Source organism: Heterocephalus glaber, unplaced genomic scaffold, assembly GCF_053883595.1.
Source record: "Heterocephalus glaber isolate CG9 unplaced genomic scaffold, H.glaber_assembly_v1.0 deba00001586, whole genome shotgun sequence".
Lineage (NCBI taxonomy): Eukaryota > Metazoa > Chordata > Mammalia > Rodentia > Bathyergidae > Heterocephalus > Heterocephalus glaber.
This window is the reverse complement of record NW_028258364.1, coordinates 14444453-14471051: the sequence shown is the minus strand read 5'-3', so window position 1 is coordinate 14471051 and position 26599 is coordinate 14444453.

Below are 26599 nucleotides of genomic sequence, written 5' to 3'. Positions count from 1 at the left end.
TCTTTATATATTCTAGATAGTAGTCCTTTCTCTGATGTACAGCTGCTAAAATTTTTTCCCACGTTGTAGGTTGTCTCTTAGCTCTGTTGGTGGATTCTCTTGCAGTGCAGAAGCTTTTTAATAAGATGAGATCCCAGTTGTTGATTCTTTGTGCTGGTTTCCGTGCTACTCAGGTTTTGTTCATAGTCATTCCTATGCCAATGTCTTCAAAAGTTCTACCTAACTTATCTTCTAGCAAATTTAGTGTTTCTGTTTTAATATTTAGATATTTAATCCACTTTGATCTTAGTTTAGTGCATGGTGATAGGTATGGGTCTAGTTTTAATCTTTGGCAGGTTGAAATCCAGTTTATCCAACACCATATTAAATAGGCTATCTTTCCTCCAATGATGGTGGTTGACTCCTTTGTCAAGGATGAGGTGGATGAGTACATCTGGAGTTGTATCTGCATCTTCTAATCTATTCCATTGATCCTCAAGTCTGTTCTTTTGCCAATACCAGGCTGTTTTTATGACAGTAGCTTTGAAGTATAGTTTCAAGCTAGGGATTCAGATACTCCCTGCCATGTCTCTGTTGCCTAAAATTTCTTTTGCTATTCTATGTCTCTTCTGGTTCCAAATGAATTTTTGGATTGTTTTCTCTAGTTCTGTGAAGTATATTGTTGGAATTTCCATTGGCATTGCATTGAATCTATATAATAGTTTTGGAAGTATGGCCATTTTCACTATATTGGTTCTTCCTATCCAGGAGCAAGGGATGTCTTTCCATTTTCTCATATCCTCTTCAATCTCATTTTTCACAGTGCTGTAATTTTCAGTGTAGAGGTCTTTTGCTTCGTTAATTGATTCCTAGAGATTTCATTTTTTTGGATGCTACTATAAAAGGAATTGTTTCCCTAATTTCTCTCTCAGTGAGTTTGTTATTTGTATATAAGAAGACTATTGTTCTTTGACTGTTGACTTTATATCCAGCTACTCTACTGAATCTGTCAATTAAGTTCAGAAGTCTTTTGTCGGAGTTTTTTGGGTCTTCTATGCAAAAGTATCATATCATCAGCAAATAATGACAGTTTCACTTCTTCCTTTCCTATCTTTATTCCTTTTATTTCTTTCTCTTTTCTAATTGCTGTGGCTTATGTTTCCAGAACTATATTTAACAGGAGTGGTGATAGTGGACATCCTTGTCTTGTTCCTGATTTTAGCATGAAGGTTTTCAGTTTTTGACCATTTATTATGATGTTGGCTGTTGGTTTTTCAGAGATAGCCTTAATCAGGTTGAGATAAAGACCTTCTATTCCAATTTTCTGTAGGGTTTTTATCATGAATGGGTGTTGGATTTTGTCGAATGCCTTTTCTGCATGTATTGAGATGATTGTATGGTTTTTGTCCTTGACTCTGTTAATATACTGTATTACATTTATTGATTTACGCATGTTGAACCATCTTTGCATCCCTGGGATAAATCCAACTTGGTCAGAGTGTATGATCTTCTTGATGACCCTCTGTATTCTGTTTGCCAGTATCTTGTTGAGGATTTTTGCATCTATGTTCATTAGGGAGATTGGTCTGTAGTTCTCTTTTTGGGTTATTTCTTTCCCTGGTTTGAAATCAGAGTAACACTTGCTTCCAGGAATGAATTTGGAAGCCTTGCTTCCCTTTCAATTTCCTTGATGAGTTTAAAGAGTACTGGCGATAGTTCTTTAAATATCTTGTAGAATTCAGCAGTGAAGCAATAAGCACCTGCGTTTTTTTTTGTTGGTAAATTTTTTATTACATTTTCAATTTCAGTCATTATAATTGGAGTGTTTAGAATTTCTATATCTTCTTCATTTAAATTTGACAATTCATATGTATCTAGGAATCTGTCCATTTCTTCTGTGTTTTCCATTTTATTAGAGTACAGGTTCTCAAAGTAGGTATTGATGATCCTCTGGATTTCTGCTGGGTCTGTTGCAACTTCACCTTTTTCATTCTTAATTGCATGGATTTGAGCCTTTTCTTTCCTTTTCTTGATAAGATTGGCTAAAGGTTTATCAATTTTATTTATTCTTTCCAAAAACCAACTCTTTGATCCATTGATTTTTTGCATCATTCTCTTAGTCTCCATTGCATTGATTTCTGCTCTGATCTTTATAATTTCCTCTCTTGTATGAGCTTCGGGTTTGTCATGCTCTTCTTTATATAGGAGCTTGAGGTTCAGCATTAGGTTTTTTATATGAGCTCTCTCTGTTTTCCTAAAATGGGCATTCACTTCTCTGAATTTCCCTCCTAGAACTGCTTTCATTGTGTCCCATAGATTTCTGTATCCTGTATTGGCATTATCATTTGCTGGTATATACTGTCTAATTTCTTCTTTAATTACCTCTCTGACTCATTGCTTGCTCAGGAGAGTGTTATTCAATTTCCATGTGTTTTTGGGGGGGTTGAATTTTCTTATGCTATTGATCTACAATTTTCTTGCACTATAGTGATAATATATAGGGGGTAACTTCAATTATTTTACATTTAGTTAGAAATGTCCTGTGAGCTAGCATGTGGTCAATTTTGGAGAATGACCCATGTGCAGCCGAAAAGAATGTGTATTCTGATTTTGTGGGGTGGAACACTCTGTAAACATCTATTAAGTCCATTTGTTCAATGAGCTCCCCTAATTTAAAGACCCAATCAAGAAGTAGGGATCTGATATAAAGACACTTCTTAGATGAAGAAATATAAATGGTCAATAAATGCATGAAGAAATGTTCAATTTCACTGGCCATTTGAGAAGTACAAATTAAAACATTAAGATTCCATCTCACTCCAGAAAGTGTGATTACCATTAAGAAATGTTGGTGAGGCTCTTGGAAGAAAGGGCACTTCTTCATTGATGCTGAGAGTGTAAACTGATACAACTACTTTAGGATTAGTATGGAGATTCCTCAAAAACTAAAAATAGAAATTTCATATGACCCAGATATTCCCCTTCTAGGTATCTTCCCAAAGAGTTAAAGACATTATTCCACAGTGATGTATGCATAATCATGTTTATAGCAGCACACTTCATAATAGCTAAATCTTGGTAACAGCCTATATGTCCTTCAATACATAAATGGATAAAGAATTCTGGTATTTATACACAGTTGTGTACTATTCTGCTGTAAAGAAGGATAAACTTGAGTCATATGTGGTAAAAAGATGCACCTTGAAACCGTAATGCTAAGCGAAGTAAATCAGACACACAAGCTTAAAAATTGTATGGTTTCTCCCATATGAAAAACATAAAATATAAATAATGATAATAGGAAAAGAGAGAGATAGAAAAAGTTATTGCAATCCTACATGAACAATGTATCCAAAAATTTACCACCAGTTAGTAAAATTGACTTATATGTTTTATATGTTTTCGGTCTGTTAGTCTGGTTTTTAATCTGTATACATGATAATTAACTTTATAAATTTGCCTAAAATAAATCTGATTCTGGTAAATTAAAAGGAGGTAGAGAGAAAGAAAAAAAAAGAATTGGTACATGTACCAGTTTCCTACAGTATGCAATATAATCATTATGTACTGCAAATGTCTACTAATAAAAGTGAAAACATTTAAAAAGCCAGTGGCTGTACTTAACCCAACCTAGACATCAGTTACCTTGACTAATAGCATATTTAACCATGTTGAAAGTTTTTCTGGATAAGAATGTTTAAAATAACAGGGTCAGACATTTAATAATGTTATTGAGTGTAATCTATTCAATTTTCAGTGATTAACTGATAAGAAAAGAAGTATTATTTAATTGAATATTGTTTCATGGACTTAACATGCTCAAAGTGGCTCATAAAATGTTCAACATATAAATTAAATTCAAATTAAAAATAAATACAGAACCAGAAATTATGATCACTAAGCTGTTAATATTTTGTCCTGTGTTACTGTAGTTTTAGCATGTACTTTCCTATAGGAATGAATCTTAATAACATGAGTGTGATTATCATTAATTTAATTCAGAAATACATGCAGCATAATTAAAGCACTCCTGATCACCCTTGATCATGTTTCTGACCACTTATCAGAAGGGTCTTTGTACTGTCATAAGCTGAACTTCTTCTTTATGGTTTTCTATGTCCTTGTCAAGTAATTGCTTCAGAATCAGATCAGTGAGAATCTATAAAAAGAATCAAAACCAAACTCAGCTCAAACACCGTTTTCAATGTGAAAATGCCCATATATATTTATATTTATATTTATATTTATATTTATATATATTCATTCCCCAAATTTCCTCTGTTTGGCAAAAGAATCACAAAGATTCAAGTTTCTTCACAGAATTCAACCTCTACTGCAAGTAAGGAAACATGATATTAGGGAGTTCAAAATTTGATCAGTGCATTTCCTCAGAAAGCTTAAAAGTGTTTTCCAGCTGATGAGCGACAGAAAATGTTCTGCATGATAGGAAAAAATTAATTAAACCTACAAGCAATTCCTTTTGCAAGCAGCCAAGTTGAAAGACTAGAACTTGGCAAACAGTGAATAAGTGCTGATCGAATACCTGTTGAAAAGTATTCTGAATTAATAGTCAATATATTCAACTGCATTTTTCAATATAATGATTATTGGTTCAGATCTTAATGTGACCAGATAGGATGCTTTGCTGTTGTTTGCTGAGTTCATAGTCCAATATGTCTATTCCTATTCCATAATAGTTCTAAAGTAAACAAATTGTGTGCAGGTGTATAGTGTTGTTTTGTGGATTAGATGAAACAAAATCTCACTTTTATACTTCATATTCAGTCCTCCTATGCAATTTATCATAGGCTCACTTTGAGATACATTGTTATGCATCTGTAACACTACTACAAACCAGTTAAATTACCAAACTGGGAGACAACAAACAATCCTTCCACATCAACTCAGCGAATGTAAAATTTCAGAAAGCTGCCAAATATATTGTACTTTGTGTTTTTGTTTGTTTGTTTGTTTTGGTTTGGTTTGGTTTTTTTGGTGGTTTTTTTTTTTTTTTTTTTTTTTTTTTTTTGGTACTGGGGATCAAACTCGGGTCCTTGCGGTTGCGCAGCAGGCAACGAAACCACTGAGCTAAATCCCTGGCCCAAATGTATTGTACTTTGAAAAGTTCAAATAACTAATTAACCAATAAATTCCTAAATTTTTTAATGTGTGATTTTTTTACCACTTTATTCAGTATATGCACTGTTGTAAAAGTGTTAAAACTTGTTCTAATGTATCAAGCTTTTATCTGAAAGAAAATAACCGATTACTATTCTTTCATTAAATTTTGTAATTAACTTCCTTTGAATATATATCCAGTAATGGAATTTTGAATCATATGGCCTTTCTAGCTCAAGTTGTTTTCTTTGAGCAACTTCCATACTGTTTTCCATAATGGTTAAACTAATCTACATTTTCATTGATTGTGTATAGGATTTTTTTCTCTACATTTTGGTAAATACTTTTTCTTTTTGCAAAAAGCTTTTTAACTGGGGTGAGGTAAGTACTAATTATGGTTTTAATTTGCATTCTCCTGGTGATTAGTGTTGTTGGGTACCTTTTCTTATACCCTCAGGCCTTTGTATGTCTTCTGATGAGATATGTCTACTCAGTCTTTTGACTATGTTTTGTCACATTTATTTATTTTCTCTGTTTTGAGTTACAGAAATGTTCTTTTTCATTTTTAGTTTTTTGTTTCATTTTGTTTTTTGACGCAAGGGCTCACTTTGTAGTTTGGGCTGGCCCTGAACTCACTATATAGCTGAGGCTGGCCTCGAACTTGCAGTGAACCTCCTGCCTCATCCTCCTGAATGCTGAGATTACAGGGGTGTGCCACCATGCCCTGCTCAGAAATGTTCTTAATAACTTATTGCAAGTATTTTCTCCAATTTTGTAAATTGTCTTTATTCTATTGATTCCTTTCTACATTATATAAATTACACAATTAGTACAATTTCAGTTGTCCTTTTTGGTTGTTGTTACCTAACCTTTGAGGTTATGTTAAAAAAAACTTTGTCAAAATTTTGTCATCAAGTTCTTTCCCTGTTTTTCTTCTAGCAGTTTTACAGGTTCATGTTTTATGTTTAAGTCCTTAATAAAATTTGAGTGGATTTTTGTATTTGGAGTAAGAGAAACATCCAGTTTCTTTAATACACATGTGAGTATCTGGTTAAAGAGTTTACTTTTTATTATACTTAAACAGAAGCTTATTCCTACTTCAAGACCTTCACATATTTTGTCTTGTTTTTGAACCACTACTCCTATCCTTCAATGATTTAATATTATTAAATAGTTGTACATATTTTGTGAGGGGCTTATGATACTTGTGACACTTGCAGTGGAAATGAATTCTGTCACTCTGTTTTATGAGCAGCTATATGTAAAAATACAACTATTACTTCTGCATAAATGACTATAAACTCCCTGAAGATGTTCATGGTTTACCATAAAAAATATTTACTAGGCAAATAGTAGGAAATCAATGCTATATTTTAAAATAAATTTATAAATCACTAAACAAAAAACATATCCTTATTATTCAGAGTTTTAAAATTAGCTAAAGGATTCATTCAACCAATTAAAAAATATCCATGAAGTATCTACCATGCAAATGGCACTACTTTAGAAAAAAAATTGAAACAAGGAAAAAGTACAGACAAAAATCTTGACCTGTAGAGAGCTTATATTCAGGTACAGATAATGTAAAGCAAAATCAAAGATAAGAAAAATAAAGATAAGATGTACAGAATCCTGGGGGATGGCAAATTCTAAAAAAAAAAAAAAAAACCTGTGAAAGGTGGTGAGGAATGTTCTCCAAGGATTAGAAGAAGTCTTGATATTTCTAATATAGATAAGAACATGTAACTGTGAGTGATTTTGAGGATGTGCTCTTCTCCTTTAACTACTTATTGCATTAATTATTTAAAACACTGTGTGGCTTTTGAGAGCATAATTCAAAACTACATGAGGTCATCTTTTTTAGAAAAATGAGGCTTTTTAAGTTTGTTTTTCTTCAATTACTTTAGGAAAGGAGTAATGAGAAACTCCTGCAAGGTGAGTTAGCCTCTCATGTAACATATCTGAAGGAAGTGTAACAAGTATTTAGAAGAACTTTACTACTGTTAAAGTTTCCTGCCCCCACTTTCACCAAGAAGAAGATACACTATGTAGAGAAAAAGTATTATGAATCAGATAATCTATTTCTCATTTCAGGTGCTCAAGTTTTTACACAATATCATCCTTTCTGAGCTAAGATTTCACTCATTACAAAATTGCACTGTATTAACAATTAAAAACTTTTCCTGAAAAGTTATTTTCATTAATTAAAGACTCAACTTGACAAATCTAAGACTTTCATTAAATTTAGAGACACTTGAAGATAAAATATATTCTATCTCACAATATCAGTTATACATTTTGATCCTTATTTACACTTTTAGTTTTTCACACAGAGAAACTATTCGGTATTTACACATATGTGCCATATTTATTTCACTTAAGAGTATCGCCTCAATGTCCATCCACTTAGCTATAAATGATTCTAGTTTCTCATTATTCATGGGTGAGAGGTACTCCATCTTATAAAAAAAAAAAAGCCCACATCTTCTTTATCCAGTCTCGGGTTCATGGGCAACTAGGCTGTGTCCAAGTTTTAGTTATTACAAACTGTGGAAGAAAAGGTCTAAAGGAGTAGGGTAAGTGGGAGGGGTAAGGGAAAGGAAAGAAGGGAAAAGAAAAAACATGAGAAAAGTAAAAAAACAGAAACAAAGTCTTTGAAAATAGTGAAGGGTGATGAAGGGAGGGCAGAGGAATGGGGAAAAAAAATAAGAACCAAGATACATCATGTAAAGGTACAAGGTCCCAATGATAAATGTAACTGTATTGTATACCTAAAATGTACCAGTAAACTTAATGGAAAGAAAAATTACTTGAAGAACAACCAACCAACAACTATATAAATATATATATATATATATATATATATATATATTCTCATTTCACTACAGAAATGTTCACATAGTTTCTAAATAAGAAAATAATAAATAAATTAGTGTGTCATTTTGTATTAAATGTATTGAATTGCAAATACCTTGAAATTGTCCTTAGGAAACACTGAAAGTATTCATGAGTTTATCTCCTTTGTGGATATTTCAGTATTTACCAGATTCAAGTCATTCTTTGAAGCTTTCTTATGATTAGATAATACATAGCTGATAAAAAATGTTATTATGATCCAAAGAGGCTGCACTTTAAGGCCAAAAATAATCTTTGAAGCTTTACTGCAACATCAATGTTTTATTATCTTGAATCTGAAATTTAGTTTCCAGACAGATGGATATATTTAATCAATTTCTCATTGCCATTGTATTTTTCAAGAATCTATGAAATTTCATACCTATTCACTTGATCCTAAAATCATTAACTTTACTCTGAAACCATAGAAACTATTGAGCTCATATAATCTTCTGTTTTTTTCTTTGTTTTTATAAAACTCTGTTAAGCATGAAGTAAGAAAACACATTGATCTGGTTTCTACTCTTTGATATCTTTGTACTATGTAAGAATGAAGCAGCAGAATATTAGTTTAAAATAGAAGTATTTAGGGCTGGGGATTTAGATCAGTGGTTTCACCACCTGCCTCGCAAGCGCAAGGACCCGAGTTCAATCCCCAGTACCAAAAAAAAAAAAAAAGAAAACATAAAAAGAAGTTTTTCATATATGTTTATGTAGATTTATTATCATATTTCCTCACAGTAAAATTATCCTAATATTTGTATCTTCTGCCTGTATATTTTCATCCCCTCTACTAATAACAGAAATTTGCATGCACCAACAATCCCAACTATTGCCATTTTTACAAGTGGGATGCATCAAGTGAATTCTTTCCCACATAGGGCTATTTCTATGTACACAAATACTGTATATCTATTGACATTCTGGTGAAGACTTGTGTTAATAAATTATTTCTCAAGGTAGCAGACTAATGTCGAGATGAAAACTATTCAATGGTAACAAATAAAGTGCTCCAATTGACTAGGTAATTCTTTCTGTGAGCAGTGTATGAGCTATGCTGTACAATCACCTTTCCACCCTTTGCTCTATTCACTACACTCACCAGAATGTGTCTTTCTCTGAGTTGTAAGGGGAAGCCACTTTTTCTCGCACTATTTCTTCTGGATAGAATGTTTATTCCTAGTTTTCAATTTATAAAAACTGTTATGGTACTTCAACCAGAAAAGATACAAAATCAAATTCTTAAATGCTAGACAGAGTGTAAGAATTTGAATGCCTATACTGCTACTCATTGGGTACATGCTGTTGAGAAAGTTATATAACTTCTCGGATGTATGGTTTTACTAGTCAGGGTATTCCAAGGTTTCAGAATTAATAGAAGAATATATATAGGATGCTTGTTTATTTATTTATTCTAAGGTATTGTCTTGAGATATCATGGAGTCTGAGGAGTTCCACAATTTACTAACTCTCTACAAGAAGTAGATTAAGGAAACCAGGAGTTTAGTTCAAAATCCTTGATGTTGAAAAGCTGATGTTGGATATTACAATCCAAGTCTGAAGGCCTGAGGATCAAGGGCATCGAGGCATAGAAACAATGAGTGTCCCTATAATATTAAATAGAGTGAAGAGAAATCCTCACTTTTTTCATCTTTTTCTTCTATCCATGCTCTCAATGAATTATATGATGCCCCCTTACAATAAGGAGGGCTACACACAGTACAGATTCACTTCTTAACTCTTCCATAAATACTCTCACAGACATATAGGAAATAATATGTAGACAAGGAACCATCCATCCCAGGATCCACTTCAGTTGTCAAAAAAAGTTAACTGTTACAAATGTTTAAAGGCTAAAATTAAAATTCATTTTATAGGTAAGATTAAATCTGGCCTCTTATGATGTCAGAATGAAGGCATTTAGTAAATACAAAGCACATAACATATTATCTGTTAAAGAATAAGTGTAATGTAACTGTATGCTACTATTAATGTGTTGGCTATTATAGGTTTCTGTCCCTTTAACGTATCATTTAAGCTCAGTTTTCAGTACTATGTTTTCACTAGTCATTTTGCAATTTGCAATATTTCTTAACATTATTATTATTCTCATCTCTTTTTGCATAGCACTTATTTTTTGCTTATCACATTTAATACGATAGGATAAAGTAAATTACATATATATATTTCTACTAACCTATGAGCTCATTGAGAGGATGAAGTTATTCATTTTCATTTCCTATGGTGCTTATGTTAGGAATTGTTGATTGCTTACAAATATTTCCATGAAAAACCCATGAATCTTCATGGGGATAAGCATTGCATCACTGATCTGTGTTTTCTCTTTGATCAACCTTCTGAGACAATTTAGAGAGAAAAAAAAGGTTTTATGTTGCATTCAAACCTGAAAGTGCATGTATATTACTTTGTGTAAAAAGGAATATAAAATTCAATATTTTTTGAAATCTAGCCAAATACTTTGCTTTTTTATGTGTGTAATATTTTCCTTCACCTCAGAAAAGATTTGCAATTGGAGAAAATAACTAATTTTCCTTAGCAAAGAAATTGAAAATTTAATTCTCTCTCTTCAAATGATCAAATATCCTCATAATTTCAGTGAAAGACTTTAAGAGCTAAGACTTTATTTTCCTGTACACTTTTGGATTTTTTTGTGCTTATTTTCCATGAACTAAAATAAGCTTAGAGAAAATATGAAATACCAATAGATTAGCTATATCTCATAAAAATATATTCATGTTAAATAGACTTGTCCAGCAACACGTTAAGCATTTTTGCTTGTCATTCAAAATACAAAGATTGTACTCTGAGTCAACCAAATTAACAGTCTTATAAAACAAAAGTTAATTAAAAATACCTCTGAAGGACTCTAACAGTATCAAAATTTTCTGTAGAATATACCAATATCCTAAAACAAAATTATTAGACATATGAAGTAAAAAGAATATGTAAACCATTTTTTATTTGTTTGAGACAAGGTCTCACCATGTAGTTCAGGCTGGGCTTCAACTCACTATGTAGTCCAGGCTGGGCTCAAACTCCTGGTGATCCTCCTGCCTCAGCCTTCTGAGTGCTGGGATTACAGGCATGTAGAATTATACCTAGCTTTTGTAAACCATTTTTAAGAGAAGAAAAGTTAGTAGACACCAATATTAAGATGACATAATGATTGGAATTAACAGACAAAAGTACTATGCTATTATAATTATGCTCAATGGTGAAAACAAAATTTATTTGAATGAGTATTTAAAAGCCCTCAGGAGGGAAAAGAAAATATAAAAATAAAGAACCAATGGGATCAAATGGTGATGTTTTTCTAAGCAACCATGAGGGAAGCAGAATTTTAAGTAACTAAAATTAAAACATTGACATGAGTTTCATTTTCAATTATAGAATAATTTATAAAAAGAAAATCTCTTTGTGAAAACAATGAGCCAAAAGAAATCTGACTCTGTTCTAATATTCAGCAGGAAAAAGTATAACCATAATTTTGTGCATGGAATATTTGAAGCACAAGCCTATGTCCATTTTGGTATGGTATTCAAAATTACAGAGATTTTACAGTTTAAATAGTGTCACATTCAGAAGAAAGGGATTCAGATATACACTACCTTACTTGGCAAAATGCAAATGCAAATCTTTTACAGAGTAAAAAATTAAAAATATTCAAAGTGATTTCATTCTATAGCATGATCACACCAAATAGCCGAGATTAAAACAATTGTAATACTGCGAGTTTTGCTATTTCAAGTGGAAGAAAAAAAATGACAAATGGAACCAAACAGATATCAAGGAAAATGATACTTTTACCTAGACTCATGATATATCAAAGAGATAGCATGACAAGTCAATGAATAAAGAATTGAATAATTAATAAATATTGTAAGAGATTGTTGTAGAAGGTTATATAGACCAGTTTAAAAATAAAATATGAGTAAAGAATTAAATATGAAAGTTAAATCTTTTATATTTGTAAGAAAATTCAGGGAAATATAATACAAATTGCAATTGGAACAAAAAATGAATAGGCTGGGGATTTAGCTCAGTGGTTCTGCTTCCTGCCTCTCAAGCACAAGTTCCTGAGTTCAATCCCCAGTACCAAAAAAAAAAAAAAAAGATGATATTTGTACTGCATATAAGCAACATAAAATTGAAATTGAGAAAAATATTTGCAACTTAATAATGTATTCAATGAGTGGGTACTATATTTCACAGAAGAGAAAATTTGACAAAGAATGTTAAATAACTTTATGAATAGGTACATTTATTTTTAAATATTTCCAAATTATTCAGTGTTTGAAATTATTTCTACAACATGATAAAGAAAAGGGAACTGTCTGTTCTTTCTAAAATAAATATTATAAAATATTTTCATTATGGAAAGAAGTAAAAGATGCCTCTATATGTAAGAAAACACTGTTACGAAAACACAGGATTTAATTGTGCTAGTGGTATTATTCAACACTTTAAAATTTCACTGTGATTATTTTGGTCATTGTTATAGTTTAGATATGAAGTTTTCCCAAAAGCCTTGTGTTCAGAGGTGGTTTCTGCTTGAAGAGGAAGGCTACTGGGCAAGTCCTGGAAGGGGCTATTCTTGTTCATGGCTGCTCCTTTCTCTATTTGTGTCTGCAATAGGTTGAGTTGCTTTCCTCCACCATGCCTTCCACTTTGCTGGTTCTCCCTTAGAATTAATCTACAGTGAGGTAAATTGTGAGCCAAAATAAACCTTTCTTTCTTTAAACTGGGAGAGTTGAACATTTTGCCTCAGTGATGAGCAAGTCACTAGTATAGAGAACTAGTACCAGAAAAGTTGTATTGTTGTGACTCCAGATGATGGTGAGATTTAGAAGCCTTTAGAACCTATACACAGGAAAGGTTTGGAAAATTTCAGAGATGTGTCCTAGAGAAGCCCTAGAATGGTATAAACAGACCTTTATGGGTGATTCTAGTTGCAACTCAGAATACCACAATATTGATAGAAATGCAGGCAGTAAAGGCTGAGCTTATGAGTTTTCAGATGGAAGAGAGGAGGACTGTACTGTAAACTAGGCTAGAGGTTATATGTGTTGTATTCTCACAAATAAATTGTCTATGATTTGTCCATATCCTAAGACATTTGTGAAACTGAATTTAAAGGTAGAGGATAAACTGATCTGGCAGAAGAAATTTCAAGGGAGAACAAAGGTTCAAACTGTGAAGTAGTTACTATATTAACTCTTATTAGCCAGAACCACAATGTGAATCAGAAAAAGAAAAAAAAAAACAGAGTTAAATTATTTTAAAAACTTTCAGATTGGCTGCAACAAGAGGCCAAGGAGAGCATTTTTTCTGAAGAGATTAATATTTAAAAAGTCAATTTCAATTATCAATTATACATTTGGATCCTTAATGGGGAAAAAATAAGAACCAAGATACATCATGTAAAAGTACAAGATCCCAATAATGAATGTAACTGTATTGTATACCTAAAATGTACCAATACACTTAATGAAAAAAAAGTCAAGTACTTTCATAAGGACAGTAGAAAAGATGCCTTGAAGTCATATCAGCCATTCCAGGCTCAAGGGTGTAAAGGATTAAACAACTCTGAATGACTTGTGCCACCTGAAGAACCATTTCCCTGAGTTCAGCCATTCAGAGGCCACTGCAGCTATGGTCCAAGGGGATCTGGCTACTCCTCAAGTGTGTAGCAGATCTTGTTGGCCTCAACCAGATGGTACTGTTTTTTTTAATCATGTAGAACAAAAGAGTTTTAGGACCATGGTGGCTTCCAACCAGATTTCAGGTGAACATCTGAGAGGCCAGGAATTATGCCTTTGAGAAGACAATGCATGAGTCTATGAGTGAAGCCCTAGGTGCAGTGGATACTTCAGGAATTTGGAAATGCCAGGAATATAGAATATCTGCTGAAAAAAGGCACAAATAGAGCGGAGAGCCATGACAAAGAGAGGTGATGGGCTGAAATCAGCAAGGCTGCAGGAACAGGGCTGTACAAGTCCTTGGGAGCTACCATCTCATCACATCTCTTCCCATGTGCTGCACATAGGACTATTGGATTTAATATTTGTCCTGATGGTTTTCAATATTTCTTTTGTATGATTTCTATAATCCCCTCATTCTTCATTTTTTAGAATGAGAATATTTACTCTGTGTCATTATTTGATGGACCTTTAACTCTTTTTAAATTTTTAAAATTAATTTTATTGGTACCTTTAAGGTATACAATATAATGATGTTCATCATTGGAAATTTTCACCTTTACATAATCCATCTTGTTTCTTATTTTTCCTCCATTCCCCTGCCCTCCCTTTAACCTTCAACCCCTCCATCCCTCCGTATCTACAAAGGCTTTGTTTCCATTTTTTTCTCATATTAATTCCATTTCATTCTTTCTTTTCCCCTACCCCTCCTAGTTCCCCTTCCCCTTTGCCCCTTTTGCCCCTTTTCTTCGTATTTCACATTATCTATTATACTTTTTGATCTTTATTTACACTTTCAGTTTCTCACACTAGGGAAACTATTTGATATTTACACATGTGTGACTTATTTATTTCACTTAAGAGTATTGCCTCAATGTGCAACCATTTAGCTATAAATGTCTCTAGTTTCTTTTTCTCTGTAGCTGAGTAATACTCCATTTTATTAAAAAAAAAAACAACACACATTTTTAAATCCAGTCTCCAGTTGATGGGTAATTGGCAGAAATCAGTGCAAAACTAAGAGAATAATACAAAAAATCAATGAAGCCAAGAATTGATTCTTCAAAAGAATAAACAAAATTGACAAACCCTTAGCCAATCTTATCAAAAGAAGGAAAGAAAAGGCTCAAATCCATGAAATTAAGAATGAAAAGGGTGAAATTACAGTGGACCCACCAGAAATCCAGAGGATCATCAATACGTACTTCGAGAACCTATATGCCAATAAGATGGAAAATACAGAAGAAATGGACAGATTCCTAGATACATGTGAATTACCAAAGTTGAATGAAGATGACCTAAAAATTCTAAATGACCCAGTATCAATCAAGGAAATTGAAAATGTAATTAAAACCATATGAACTAAGAAAAGCCCAGATTCTGATGGCTTCATTCCTGAATTCTACAAGACATTTAGAGAGGAACTACTGCCACTATGGTCAAACTCTTCAATGAATTTCAAAGGGAAGCAATACTCCTGGATCCATCCCTGGAAGCAAGCATCACGTTGATCCCCAAAGCAGAGAAAGAGCCAACCAAAAAAGAGAACTATAGGCCAATCTCACTAATGAGCATAGATGCAAAAATCCTTAATAAGATACTGGCAAATAGAAGGCAGAAGATCATCAAGATCATACATCTGACCAAGTAGGATTCATCCCAGGGATCCAGAGATGGTTCAACATGTGCAAACCAATCAATGTAATACATTATACTAATAGAGCCAAGGACAAAAACCATATGATCATCTTAATAGATGCAGAAAAAGCATTTGACAAAATCCAACATGCATTTATGATAAAAAGCCTACAAAAATTGGAATAGACAGTCTCTACCTCAATCTGATAAAAGCCATCTATGAAGAACTAACTCTTTTTAAATTTTTATGGAGGCTCAAAACTAAGAATTTTCCTTGAGTCTCAGAGAATACTTTGGACTTGCACCTTTCAGGACTTATGAAACCATTAAGAATTTGGTAAGTCTTCAGATGGACTAAGCACATATTGCATAACAAGATGAATGTGATCATTTGGGTGGCCAGGGGCAACATATTATGATTTAGAACTAAACCGGTCTCCAAAAATCTTGTGATCAAAGGTGGGGTCTCATCAAAGGAGCCAAGTTACTAGGGCATGACCTGCCCTTGTCCCTGGTTCACCTCTTCTCTCTGCTTCCGGGCTGCCATAGGTTGAGCAGCTGGCTCTCACTGTTATAGGTTGTGTCTAGATGTCTAACCAAAGCTTCATGCAGACATAGGTGGAGCTTTGCAGAGGTGGCTGCATCTAGACTGTGTGATGTTAGGAAAAGGATGTGATGATGCTGGGACTGATTCATGGTGTAATGCTAGGATTAAAAATGCCCCACCCTGGGTGTTACCCACCCTAAGGGTGGATAGCCTACATAGGATATAAGGGAAAGAGGGCTACTATTGTTGTTGCTTGCTGCTTGCTTCCTTCTGTGTCACTGCCCTTTGCCCACCATGAACTGTTTCTCCTCTGTGATGCCTCTCTGCGATGCCACCTGCCTGGGAGCTCGTCAGCTATGAAGTGAAACCTCAACAAACTGTGAGCTACAATAAACCTTTTCTTCTTTAACTTTGGTTGTCACATATTTTGTTTCAGCAATGAGAAAAGAAACTAAGACATCCACTATACCTTTCACTATATTATTTATCTCTAGGAGCTAACTGTGTGGAGACTTAAACTGTGAGCTAATATAAACCTCAAGTATTTTATCCCAGTGACAAGAAAGTGACTAATACTTTCATTATAAAGAAATTTTCATTTTGTACTTAATTTTTTATTTTCGGTTTTGTATTTTTTAAGCAGAAAGATCTTCCATAATGTTTAAGATTTAGGCCCCATAAAATCAATATAGATCTCTGATGGTTGGTGATCTTCGGCAGTAGTACAATATAAATTTTAGTTTTAATATCTTTTATATTTTATTCATTTTGGAAGAGTGAAAAAGTTGACTGGTAATGCAAATTTGTTTTCAAACTATATTTGTACTTTGGAGCTGAATTTATATTTATTTAATACAACTTAGGGAGATTTTACCTTTTCAGGTTGAGCATCACATTTCATTACTGGCTTTGGCATTTATATGACATGCAGTATATTTACTGTGATCAGTATATTTACTCTGATCCATCCATGATAGGTAACAGACATCACAAGGTAAGCTGCATTCCCAAAGTAAAACTTAGCCTAAAACAAAACCAAACAAAAACAACCAAAAAAAATTATACTCAAGGTTGTTACAGTGATGTACATTTTGGAACATCATCAGGAATTGAACTTTGACAGTTAGAACTGTGAGTATACATCTAATAAGTAGTCTTCTTTTTCATTCTCTCTTTTCCTGAGTTATATTTTCAAGACAGTAATTGATGACTCTACTAAGCTAATGTTATATTGGGGCACTTATAATTTGATTTTAGTAAAAGATATTTAAACTTACACTATAGTGCTATTTGTAGGTGTTTATTCAATAACAGCCCATTGTAATCAATCAAAACACAACTTCCCCTTCATTTTTTTCATTGCCACCAAGCATTGATTATCAATAAGGAAAAATATAAACAAACAGTTTATATATTATAAATATCAAAATATTTCTTCCTAGGACATAGCACAAATTCATTCATGTATTTTATTTTATTTAGTCCATTTATCTTGTGTTTTATATTCTCAATTTTATGCTATCTCAGTAACAAAATAACAGTTTAAAAGTATGCTGTTGGATCATTTTGATAGAAAAGATATAAAAAAATGAAATTTTATTTATAAACATGCAAACAGAATGGCTAGAATTAAGATTTCATTACAAGAGAAGTACTATAATACTTGCTACCTTGAGGTAAAGGAATATTGACATCCAAAGTTTTAATTATCAAAACTTAAAGATGTTTATACTTGGGAAATTGGTATTTCTGTACAGAAGTACAATTAATGAGATTTTGAGCTGTGACTAATAAACATTTAATAATGATTATATTAAACTTTATTTTCCTTTGAGTGTTCTCTTGATGTGTACAATATAAAACAGGTGCCCTATTATTCTACAGGTACCAGAGTTTAATAATTTTTACTGAGCTTGACATTATTCATCTGAAATCAAGTCAGTTGCATTGCTATTGCTTTGGAAAACTTAATTAGGAGTTAGGGAATTTATAGCAAAAGTAATATCATTTGGTACACTCATGATGAGAAATTATTTAGATTCATTATGTTGAAATATGAGAATTATACCTTTAGTGTTTTATGATTTTAAAATTATTTATTAGAACAGGGAGAGGCAGATCTTGTGAAAACAAATATAAAAACAAACTCTAGAGTTTGCTTCCTTATAGATATTTATTACTTAACTGAATATTCTATTTATTAAGAAAATTATAATAGCAACTATATGGTATAGTTATGTTATCAATAAAATATTTCTAATGCCAGGAAACCTTGAGGTTTTTAATGTATCGTGTTTTCCTTCAGCCCTGAATATATTATTCTTTGTGTAAAACATACCTTATCATCATGAAAAATATCTATGATATTCCAATTTTTTTGTCTAATCACAGATATATTTGGAGTTGTAATTGGATTAATTTCTTATACTGGGATCATGCTTTTGTTCGATTGTAGTGCAATCTCTATATCCTTTGCAAAATACATATCCAGTTGAATATGATACAGGGAATTGTTTGCTGTTGAAAGAAACCCTTCTAAATGAAACCTGTCTGCTTTTGTCCTATGACTTGGGTGCTGTATGTTTTGGATCTGATGTTTCATCACTCTCCTGGGATCTGTCTCTGTGATAATAATTGATGTTCTCTTCAAACATTTCTTTGAGGTATTCCTGGGTTTGTCTCAAAGGTACATGCAAAATTGGATTTTCTTATATTACATGGATCATAGAAACAGTTTGCTTAAGGTTTTGTGGATTTGATTTTGTTTTTAAAAATCTACAGTTGTGTTAATAGACCTTCCATCCTATGAAAGTAGTATTTGCTAACAATCTATTCATCTAGAGACCATCATTCTATTTTCTTATTCCTTCTTTATTTATCTCTTAGTGTGCATTAAGTATACAGAATATTGGGTTATGTTGTGACACTTTCATACATGAATATAACATAGTTTGATCGTGTAAATATAACCTTGTTTTATCATAACCACTCTCCCATGCCTTCCATTATCCAGCCCTCCTGCTCCTCCCACTGACATCCTTCTTCTTGTCCAAAAGTCTCTCCTATGTTATACGTCACTTGCCTTTCTGAGTCTGGGTTATTTCACTTAATGCAGTAATCTTCAATTTCATCTATTTTCCTGCTGACCACATGATTTTATTCTTCTTATGACTGAATAATACTACACTGTATATACAACATTTTCTTTATCCATTCACTCATTGACAAGAACTTAGACTGGTTCTTGTACTAATCATAGCAGAATTTTCTGTCTCATTATATTCTCTATTCCTAGGTTATTTCTAAGAAACTGTAGTTATCATTAGACACCTTTGAATCCATTCTTCAAAAATAAAACAAAACATTTTTCTAAAATGAATGTTTTCAACTCTGCAAGAAAATCCATTCTTCAAAAATAAAACAAAACATTTTTCTAAAATGAATGTTTTCAACTCTGCAAGAATGAGGAATTTAAAGTGTGTCTCTAATTTCTCTTTCCTTTTTTGAACATCTTTTAATATTCAGGGAGTGAGAGATGCTAAAAAGAAGATGTGCATAACCATCTAAAATTCCACAGTCATATATAAAATAATGGGCTATTCACATGACATTAATATCCCCTATGAAATGAAAGGAAATCTCACAGCTAGGCTTTATAGGCCTAAATAATCTGGGAAGTAAATAATAATAATATATTTCATTAAGATATTAATATCTAGACTTTCACAGCTTCCAAGGATACTATGACCACATCTGATATTAGCAATGATATTATATTTGATCTCAAAGAATACTTAGCTAGTGATGAATATTCATTGGTACTTAAAATGAAAACTGTATCACTTCTCTAATTCATAGCCACTATTTTATTTTGTGACAAGTAGACAAAATAGAAAAAAGGAGAAAACAAATTTAAGATTAGAATTTTAAAATAATGCATCTTATCTTAATTTCATTGCGGTATTTTTTCCAACACTACAATGGCAATGCTTTCTCATCTCTTAACTCCACCAGCAAACTTCTAATAATAATTTTTAAAGTTAGTAATTATCTTTCATAGATTGCTTACAAGTTCAAATATTCTTTGATATATTTCAAATATAATTCAAATAAATACAAATATATTCCTTGATATATTTAGAGAAATTATAAATGTTGATTGGAATAGTTGAGGATATGGAAATAATTTACATATTTTTAAAGAAATAAGATGAGAATTACTTACCAATATTTCAGTTTCAGTAAGTCAATTTCCAGCATAAAATTAAGTTTACAGTTCACCTATATCAATTTTTTGTATGCAAAAATTATGCAGCATATTATACTGGAGGCTGTTAATAACTGGTTAATATTTCAAGAATAATTATATTTCAAAGCTATTCTTGCATTTTCCAAACAGTTATAAATATTTTAGTTTATAGAAGAGTTCAAAATCTGTTATTATTGATAAATTTTCAGTATTTTAGTGATTGTACTTATTAAAGGAGATAGCTTTTCAATAAATAAACCTACAAGATCCATTAAGGGTGGATTTTTTATATCCTAAAACATATAACAATATATCCCAAATTTTAAGTTTATATTCAATTGTTAATCTGAAAGAAATAACATTTTTTTAAAATTCCAGTCCTAATTCATTTTTTGTCCTAATTCATTTTAATAAACCCAATCTACTAATTATGAATGAAACTGAGAACTTTACATAAGACCTTGCACATGGATGTTGTTATTTTCATGCTGATGATTTTTGAAGAAGTTGAATCTTAAAGAGACTAGATCACTTACTCAAGATAACTCAGTCAACTGATATAGCTAAGATTGAAATATATCTTTATGTGATTCCAATTCATGATCTTTTCTCAATTTGCACACAATTATAATGTTTTTAAACAATTAAATTTGAAACTTGACATACTAAGAACCAAACTTCACTTACTCAAACAATACAGTTAATTTCTTTGGGAAGAGAGGTTCTTTTTTTCTTTGAAGTACTTGGTAAATATATCTGATGATATAATGAAGTATTTCTGGAATATTTAAAACTTGAGACAGGATGGTAAGTCTTCTGATCCGTGAAATATAAAACATCATGAACTAGCATGTCTGCCTGGATCCTCAGAAGACTTGAATTATACAATGCACTGTGACTTGCTATAATTTTAAGTTTAATAGCCAGCTAAAGATAAGATACTTATATAGTAGAATATCATAATTCTTATTTACGTTCTTGCACTCACAGAGCTGATATGAATACTTTTGTAAAATCAAACTATATGAACAGTACACTGATAAATCATTTGGAAAGACACATTTGAAATTCATCTTCTCAATGACATTAGTGTTTATTTTCTTAGTTTTAACATCAAGCAACATATTTTTTATCTTTGCCTGTAAATTATTTTTCGCTTCAAATCAGGCTGAAAGTAATTGATTGAGTGCCATTGTAATATAAAAGAAACAATGAGTCAAATGTTCAACAGACCAAGCTATCATAATTAAAAGACTATTTTTCTCCATTAGGCTAAAGTGCTGATTCTGCTAAATAACTGCTTTGAACAAAAAGGTAATGTTGAATTACACTAACAATGCACTTTTTAGAGTGCATCTTTTTTTGCAGTAGATGTTCAAGGTATCAAGTAGGTTAGAGAAAGTCGAAAACATGTTTTACCAATCAATATCAGGTATAAAATTTATACTTTATCTTTAAACATATTTCCTTAATTTTGAAAGGTATAGTTATTATATTTCAGTACACATCATATAAAGCCTAGGGAGGATTATTAAACAGTGTTTAACTAATAAATGTGCCAACATGGAAGTTACCTTAACTCACAATGTGGTGGATCTTCATAGCATTAGTTACCATTTCTACTGAGTTTGAATGAGGTCAGAGCACAGAAGGGTCTTTATGTGCAAGTTAAAATAGTACAAGGGCTGATCAAAAATTGGGTGAAAGGTAAATTTAAACATTCCTCATATTTTATGATCACTTCCTTGTGATCAAACATTTATTGCAATTTCTGTCAAATAAAAACATTTTGGTGTTTCTTCATGAAAAAGAACTTCCAAAACAACTTCAGAGAAAGACAAGAATGTTGGGATACTGTATATGAATTGAGGAAGGAAAATCATGAGGAGGATTAATGGCAATGTGTCTTTTATTGTAATATTTTTAATTTTAAAAAATTAAATTAAATTTTAATTTACTGTATATTTAGATCTCTCCTTGTGTATCACCTATACTTATTTTGACTCTTGGTGTGAAATTACCCTAGTGTGTCCTGTGGATTGAAGTAGATACCTAGTGCATATTGACTTGGTTAATGAACTCAAAACTAACAAAAATAACACCCACATCTAGAGTGCCTAAGTATCTGCTCTGCATAGAAACATTGGAAATTTGGTTGCAGTGTCATTTTAGGCCAAAGAAGACGATTTAAAGAACAGTAATCTATGTTCAAACCATCAAAAGGAATAGAAACACTCCAATATTTCTCCTGCAACTGTTCATACATTTCAATCAATAGTTTGATTTAAGGATATCTATGGATATCTATGGACATCTAAGAACATCTATGATACTTTTGTTTTATATGTAAAGCCAATTAACCTCAGAGATAAAGACTATTTTAAAAAAAAATTATAAATGGATACTTGTCAAAGTGTCAAAATGGTTGGGATCTAGGCTTGACCACTTAACAAGCCTCAATTCTAGCTAATAGCATAGGCTTAGCTTCCCAAGCTTTCCAGAAAATAACCCTGGTATAATTTGTAGTAGACTCACATTAGATTTATTAAACAATATGGGGAAATTAATTTTTTTTTCTTCTGTCTTTCTAATTGAGATAGTTCAACTCCTCAGAAAAGTGCCTGGATGGATCTTTTTGCTGCCAATGTTTCTCACCTGTGAACATGGCTAATCTCTTAATTTACTCCGAGAAATTTTGTCTTTAATTAAAATTATATATAAAAGATCATAAAACTATCATTATCTAGGTACCATACAATGCTGTTGCTACTATAATTTTATCTTTTCAAATTACATTACATTGATGTTTACTGCTGATTTACATGGTCATAATTGATAAGCTCTCTTCTTAATTCCATTTACAAATGTTCAATGATTTCACCTGGAGAAACTTCATAATTTGTAAATCAAGATAATTGTATTTCTATCTTTAGAATTATTACTTAGCCCACTTATTTTACTAAAACAAAATGCCATACCCTGCGTAATTCATAAAGGACAGAAATTCATTTCTTACAGTTTTGGAGGTTGTAAATTCAGAGGTCAACGTGCTGGAATGTTCAGTGTATGGTGAGGACCTGGACTCTGATTTCAAGATTGTGCCTGCTTCTGCATCCTCTGGAAAGGAGAAACACCACCCTGTCTTCACTCAGGGAAGGGTGAAAACATGCAGAAAGAATTTTCAGTGCAGCACTTTGATATGTAGATATGTAACTCGGAGGAAACACTTCAGCTCACAAGCACAGATTTTGAGCTATCTCTGAGTAATTTAAGACATAATTACAGATAGGATTGCTTATGGAGGGAAATCAAGTGAGGAAAGGGGAAGAGGGCAAAGAAACAAAATCTCTAGTGTTCTAATATGAAATGGCAAAATAAGAAAATGAATCTCCGAAGAACTTGGCCAAAGATGGTAGGAAATCAAACCTGTATGAAGTTGTGTTTGGCCAGGGGAAAAAGTATCTTAAAGAAAGGAGGGAATGGTCTGTGAAATCGAGTTATACTAAGATGTCAACTTAGTTCAAACCTCAGCCATGTTTCTTTGATTAAGCAACAAGAAAATTATGTTTGTCCTTATTAAAAATTGTTTTGGTACAGCAACTTGAGAAAGATTGGACTAAGCTGAAGAAGAAGAAAAACAAAACAGTGGAGAAAGCAATTGTAGGAGAGCCCCCCTCACACTGAAATCTGCATGTGAAGGAGATGAGAGTAATAAGGCAATGACTGGATGATGATATTCAGCTAGATGCTGATATTCTGTCAAGATGTGCGTGTGTGTGTGTATGAATTAGAGTAGATTTGTAAGGCAGGGAGCATCTGTTGTTTTCATTTACTCTGCAGCCCTTTTCATCTCCTATGCAACAACACTTCCATTTTGGCAGAATCCTCAACCCTCTGGTCATTTTTCTTCTTTTTTTATATTTTACTTATTTTTGTTATTATTGTTTTTATTAGTGCACGTGAGTAGTATCCAATGTTTACATTCCTTTTGGGGAATTGGAACATGCACGTAATACATCTTGATTCCTTTTCTCATCCCTTTTCCTTTCCCTCCCTCCCTCCTCACTTCTCTTGATCATCTTGTCATTTGTCCTAAAGGGTGTCTGGCTAATCAATACATCCTAACCCATATCCACATTGACACAGCCAGTTAGAATCTTGCTTGTGGTCATTTATGAGAGGGAGTTTACTATTTTTATTGTTTTGATGGATGAATGTAAGCTAGGCCTAGGATTCTGCTGGCTACAAAAATTCACAAATAAATTTGGGATTCAGAAACAAATTCAGCCTCAGTGTTGCTTGCCAAGCCCTATTCTCTGAAATGAGGCTGAGTCCACCAGAGAAGGAACTGTTTTCCCCTTAACAGCTCATGCTGCAGCATACAAACCTGGTTCTATGTTTGGCGATTTGATCAGCAATGCAAAATTTCTGATTTCACACAAAAGCTCTGTGTAGGTCAATTAATGGTGGGCTTTACCCACCATTTAGAGCTATCTCTGTGTGCCTGGATTCATTGCACAGAGAAACCTGCATAAAATTTTGTAGCCTGTCAACAAAGGATGACAAGAAAATGTGTAAGTATACAAAAGTGTACAAAGATGAGAAAAAGAGTGAGTGAAAGATCTGAAGTTACACTGCTTGTCCCTCTCAAGTATGACAGTCACATCTGTACTTCCAATTTGTAGCAATCAATTTATAATTTTTAAATCTTCTCAGATTATATCCTAGGTTGAGTGTCCAGTTTGAGCTATGATTTTGGCATTTTCAACTAAAATTGTCTAATTAATGTACTGCATATTTTATATAGTTTAAAAATTACTGTATATTCTTTGACATGTGAAAATTAAATTCTTAATACCTTGAGATCTGATGCAGGATCCAGTCAAAATCACCTTTGCCTTGACCTCATACCCAGAAACAGAATTTATCACTTCTATAGTACTGTGTTCCCCTTTATACTGTAAAGGGGATAGGTTTCTTCATTTATTTTCTTTGGAGAAGAAAAGATTGTTCCATGTTTGCCATAGCCCCTTTTCACCCATGGCTATACACTGCCTGGCCTAATTTCTTTCTATTCAAAATTGGAGTTATTCAAGTGCCATCCTCACAAATCAAATAATTTTCAATCATCTCCAGGCTCAATCATGTCATTACTAATAGTGAGGGTTGTTATTAACTTTTCGGCAGTATCTGTGTCACATAGCCTCAGGATGACCTGGAAAATAGATTCTCTCTGATCTATACTCTGACTCTACTAGCTCCATTGTTTCCTTAGTTCTTAACAATGAATTTTATTTCTAACATGTTACCAAGAAGAATGTTTACTATGGACATTTTTCCTGGCTTGTCTCCTGTGGTGTTCAAAAAGTTAGCTTCTTCTAAACAATCTTGGCCTCTAGCTCATCAGCACACACACTGCTTTCCAAGGAAGTTTTATTGACTTGGCAGATGGCGAATCTGGAATTCCAAGAAGCAAAGAAAGCACATTTTCTGGTTTACTCCACTATTCTATAATCCTATAAATTTTAAATGAATTTATACCTTATATGGAAAACTTATAATTTCTCCTGTGATTATAGTTAAAACTCTCTAATTCTCTGTTTTACTATTAAGATGCCTGTTATCTGATTCCTAAGAGATCCAATTTAGCTTTTAATAAATCTGTTAAACCCATTTGTGTCCATTCATTTTACGAAAAGTGATGGAAAAATATAAATAAAGTTTGAAATAAAACAAACTTATTACAATGAAAGGCACATTGCCAAGTGTGATGATTCAAGTTGTTAAATGCAAGTGATACTATTCTGAGAATTCCGAGGGGGATTAGTTGCAATGTGTCCTTACTGTAATAAAATTTTTAATTTAAAAATTCACTGTAATTTTTGACCATCCTTCATTTATCAACCATTTATGACAATTCATGTCAAATAAAAATACTAAGGTGTGCCCTTACCCAGTTGATTTATTCAACAAATCTGGCACTGTGTGACTGCTGGCTCTCACCCAAAGTAAAGAAGAACATGTGACTATTTAGGAGAAATAGTCACCCCAAAAGAATTAAGATAAATAACCAAGATCTGATGCAAGAAAGAGCCTACTTATTTTGGAAATTGAGCAACAATATGTTCAGGGGGTACTATGGGCTGAGATTGGTTCTAAATAAAATAGGTGAATGTGAAAGATAGGTAATACAGTATCCCGTAGGCCATGTTTGGTATCTTCCCAAAAGAATTAAAAGCATCATACCACAGGGATATATGCACACTCATGTTTATAGCAGCACAGTTTATAATAGCTAACTCTTGGAAACAGTCCAAATGCACATCACCCAATGAATGGATAAAGAAGATGTGTTTTTTTAACACAATAGAGTACTACTCAGCCATAAACAAGGAAAAGTTGAGACATTTCCAGGTAAATGGATGCACTTTGAGACCACACTCTTAAGTGAAA